Raw genomic sequence first — 5562 nt, 5'->3', positions numbered from 1 at the left:
AAGACTAGTTGTGCAATAGATCAAGTTGTCACAGTTCCAACAACATTTGTTCTGATGCTGTTTCCCTCGTGTCTCTGTCCTTGTCCTGTGTTGTCTTTCCCCCTCCATTATCATCTCCAGGTGTTTCATGTGGTGCGTTTTACAGTGTTGTTTTGTTTTCCCTAAAACCCCCTGACTCACACTTGTATCCTGTGCTACATCTCACCCTCCCTAGTTATAAATTTAATAGTCACTGTGGAGACCAGCATGGAACTGCTGTGTTGGGTAATACTTGGTGGTGTAGTTCATCAGATCTATATGAAACAGTCAGCACTGAATAGACATTAACAGTGTCAGTGTGGCTGGGTATGACTTTAGTTTCTGGGGAGACCAGTGATGGATTTTATAGGTTATGAAGTGATTGGCTGCATGGGGGCAGTACAGTGTGTAAATGTATGTAGAGTAACTCTGTGTTTGCTGGAGGTTTAGAGTGTAGAGCTCACATGGAACTGGTGGCACTGATCACACATTAATGGTGTCAGTGGGGCTGGGTGTGGCTCAAGAAAATAACTTACATGTGTTGTGGAATTATAAGCTAAGGAACCAGGATGAAGCTGGCAGTGAAAAATGAAAAGTTATATCTTGGAAATCAGAATAATTGCTAGGACACAACTAACAAAAGGCTCATTTTATGTTATGCCTCATAAGTGAAAATCTCATTGGCCATCAAAACTTGTAAGATTCTGTTCTGTCTTTTTTTTCCCCTTATAGGCTGTTTGGCCACCAGAGGTCATTTGGGCTCTGTAACTTCTGACCATTGAGAAGCCTTACCTTTTCCATAAAGAGTTTGGACAAATTTGTAGTGTATTTCACAGTTACTTTTGGTGGCTGTGGCTCCTCCCACATCCTGACCACTTCCCCTTTTATGCCCCTCCTCCCAAGAAAGAGAAGCTCTATTCTGACTGGGGGACTTTTCCTGGGTGGTTTCTGTGCCAGATGGGTTTTAAACTCACTTACACTCATCCTACCCAGACTAGCAGTCCTTTAAACCTGGAATAGACTTCTGTTACTGACTTATTCTTATTACTGATTTTGTTGTTTATTGCTTATTGTGTTCCTGTTGGGATGGCCGGTGTTGAGCAGAGGATGATGGGCTCCTCTTTCGAGTCTGGGTTCCTCTCATCTTTTCACTCTTTAAGAGTTTTTTCTTGCTCACTGGGGACTCGGACATCTGTAACAGTGCTTTGTGACGATGGCCATTGTAAAATGTTCTATATAAATAAATATGCCTTTGAAATTTGACTTAATGTTACATTGAACAGTTTCATTTCATATCAGACTATATACACTACTCTGGCAAATCATTCTCTCTACTTCCACATGTACGTAAACCTTATGTAAACTTCAGTTATGATCATTTATGCATTTACATGTGATCTTTATATATAGTTATTTCTTTTAATGATTATGTCTTTTTTATAAAAAGTAACAATTTTTTTTTACAGTTTACCTTATATTCTTATGCAAAGTAACTTGTTGCTGTGTTAGTCTCCTTGTAATTGCGCTTACTAACTTTTACTGTTATGGGTCTTGGGTGTTTTTGCAGAATACAAGTTTATTATTGTAGTAGTGTTTTCTTAATTTATGTATTAGAATATTTTAGTTTAAAAGATTTCTCCACACTGCATTTTCATACAGGAAGTGTGTTATCAGACACTATCAGTCTAAGTTTGTATAGTTTTTTTTTTCCTATGTGCATATTCACTGTGATCACAAAGTCTAAAACTCTGTTCTCACATCATTCTCTTATAAAATAATCCTATCCTGCACTGTCAGGCTCTATTTGGTTTAACTCTGGATGTCCTAGCCAATATAATTCAATGTCAACTCTGAGAAATTGATAAATGCACCAATCTGTATTAATCCAGAGATAAATTCTCATTGGCTGGGGATTGTTTTGAGGTCTTGTCTATCTTATTTGGCCTTGATTGTAAAACATTGATTGTACTGTGACAGCTCTAAGGTTTGTGAGCCTGAAGCACTCAAGAGTTAAAAACACATTTGTCAGGAGGAGAGTATAAGTGTCCTCATAATGTAATATCTATATTACACAGACAAGATTACTTAGGGGGATTATGTTGTTCTGTTTCAATCTCCTTTTAAGTGCACTTACTATGTTTTATTGTTATGGGTCTTTAGTGTTTTTGCAGAATTTTTTGGTATCTGTCATTTACAGCCATTTTGGTGTCTGCTAATACAAGGCTAATATAGGAGCTCCCATGTTACTGGAAATTTAGTATTGTAGCACTGTTTTCTTTTTGTATGTATTTCATGACACTAAGTATTAGAATATTTAAGTTAAAAAGGTTTCACCACTGTTTTTGCATATAAGAAGTGTATAATCAAGCACTATTAGTCTAAACTTGTGGGTTTTTTCCTATGTCTATATTTACAGTGAACACAAGGTCTAAAACTGTGTTCTCACACCGTTCTCTCAGAAAGCAGCTAAAGAGGGAAGTAAACAGGTTGGCACTGTACTTGAGACAAAGTGATCTGAGTATGGTAGGATGACCTTATAGAATAACCCTATTCCTACACTCTCAGGCTCTGTTTGGTTTACCTCTGGATGTCATGGCCATTATAATTCAGTGTCATCTTTGAGGCATTGATAAATGCATCAATCTGCATTAATCCAGAGATAAATTCTCATTGGCTGGGGGATGTTTTCAGGTCTTGCCTATCTTATTTGGCCTTGATTGTAAAATCAGAAATTCTACTATAGTGCCCTCTGTTCATGATGACTTCCTGCATTGGTGATCAAAAAACAACTCCCAAAACACTTAATAAGAGAGAATAATCTGAAACATTTTTAAACTGTAAAATCTGTACATATTTTATAGAGGAATAAAAAGATCAAAGTAACTTGATCAAACAATTACAAGTTATAACCTGAAGCAAAAGTTTTAAAAATAATCAATGACAAAAGTTTTAAGTTGTGTTAGCCTGTTACATTCACAAGTTAAAAACACATTTTGCAGGAGAAGAGTATGAGTGCCCTTATAACATAATATCTATATTACACAGACAAGTGTAGAATCTGGTATTTTCTACTTTTATAACTTGGATGTTTCTGTTTTTATTGTTTTATATAGCTTTCCACTGTGTAATGTATGTAATTAATATTAATCAACCTTGTGTTCCTGTGTGATACATGGAGCAGTTTTCAAACATGACAGACTAAATAATCCATTGGCAAAAACACATACTGGCAAATAAAAGTGATTCATTATTATACTCATTATATGTTTGGAAAGTTTATTTAAGTTTTCAGGCAGCACTATGTGAGGCTGAACAAGCTGGTTTGAGCTGAGCACCTCTCGTCAAATATAATCCAACCAGCACCCCTCCACCACCCTGTTTCACAGAGAGATCATTATCTGCACTTCTATTTCCTACAGAGTAGCAAGAATAACCAACAGGAAATCAGGCCCCAATCACATTTAGAAGTGGTGCTTACATGTAATGATTAGTATACACAGTTATAATCTAGTTCAGCATTGTTTTTCTTTAATAGCCTCTTTTTATTTGCCCAGAGGTTGTGAATAGTGTAAATCCCATAAAGCACAATGTAACATTTTAGTCTCAGTGCTGCCAGAAAAAAAGTTACACATGCTGTGATACCTCATATTTGAAAGAATCATTATCAGCTCTTCCTTGTCCAGCTGCTGGAGTAAACAGTGAAATTCCAGACTACAGACACAGCCAGTACCAAGCCCATGCTAATGACCAGCACATCCAGTTATTAGTGAATATCTACAGCATGTAACAGACATGCATAGTGTTGTACAAAAGTACAGGACGTTTTAAAGGAAAACCGACAGACAAAATAATCATTCATAACTTATGTGACTGTGCAGGGCAATATACAGAGCAGGATACAAGTGTCATTCTGAGAATTTAGGGAAAACAAAACAGCGCAAACACAGCACAAACAGATACAAATATATATATGCATCTGTACTAAAAAGCAACTGACTCTTGAAATTTAGGCTTCTGTGATCACTTTTTAAAGCAAAGAGACAATAACATCTACTTTCTTGACTGATCTGTTTTTGAGGAATCCAACCTGCACTGTCCTGCACTGTTAGCCTGACAGCCTGTTAGGCTTTATTTATTGACCATGTTTTTGTCCTGGTCAATAAAACACAAACAGTGTCAGCTCTTAGTTCATCTTGGGTTCCTTCACATGCTTGAACAACTTCACTACTGAAAAATTAGTAGGAACTTTTATAAAATGCATATCTTATATCACTTTGCACTTTATAGACTGAAATTTATTTGTATTTTTTCAGGATTTTATATAAGAACCATGATCATTTTAAAAACTTGCATGCTTAAGAATATGCCATAATATTATAACATAAAGAGGCATAAATGATAATACTGTATTTTATACTGTTACTAATACTGTTACTGTACTTTCTAAACCTTGATTACTAATCTCTAGATTATTTGCTTTGGACTAAATTTGATTCACATTTTTTTCTTTATTAATCTGATTCAGTTCCAATTTACAGGTCCGGTTCAGCCTAGGGAGCATGCATAACATCTCGAAAAATCACAACCTTTCACTACTTTACTAAAACATCCTAATAACACACTTTCATAGACGACAACCAACTTAATCTTCTTTTAATTCTACATCAGCCATCTGCGGTTTCATAACATTGTGTATATTCTTTATCTGTCACCCACTTTTGAGCACAGTGGTTCTCTAAGACAAATGTGGCACAACCAACAGAAACACAACATACCTTAAAGATCAGAAAGCAGATGAATGGAGAGAAAAGATTTAGAAATTACAGAGTTACACAGCACCTCCATTACAATACTGAATGTGCCAGTAAAGAGATAATGTGTCCAGACTTCATTTAGGATTATAGAAGGGAAGAGAGCTAATAATCTAGATGATAGTCAGTAAGGGCTGAACATTTCACTTCAGAGTACATGCTGTCTTCAGGCTGTCCTCTCTTCACTTGTCCTCTTTTGGTTTCCCTCTCATTGAAATGAATGGCAGCATAATTCAGCTCTTCAGCATCATGTCGCTGTGGGAATGAACAACAATCTTTAGTGAACATTACTGTCATTCTGATCCTTATTTAGAATATGACTACTAGTCTGAAACACAGAGACAGTGAGTTGCCTTCTCCTCCTCCTCTACAGCAGTGCAGTGTTACATGTCTCATACATCTCCACCACAATAGCTTCATGCATGTGTGTCAATGATGCTGTATTTAGACTACAGCTATAAACTATATTAGCACCACAGATATGAAACAGAGGAAGCTAAGCAGAGCCAGAAACATTCTTAGTAAAAGATGTAATAGATTTAAATGTATAAAAGTCAGTAAATTGCTTTTTAAGATTTACATATCTTAATACTGTTTTTCATTAGACTAATATTATAGTAGCTCGTCATTCTGCTCTTTACATAGCCTGTTTTGTCTGAAACAAAGCAATTAAACAAATGCACATAATGTGAGATACAGCATATTTTATCATGGTAGACCCACCTCACTAAAT

Source organism: Electrophorus electricus, chromosome 12 (genome assembly GCF_013358815.1).
Source record: "Electrophorus electricus isolate fEleEle1 chromosome 12, fEleEle1.pri, whole genome shotgun sequence".
Classification (NCBI taxonomy): Eukaryota; Metazoa; Chordata; class Actinopteri; order Gymnotiformes; family Gymnotidae; genus Electrophorus; species Electrophorus electricus.
This window is presented reverse-complemented; position numbering follows the sequence as displayed.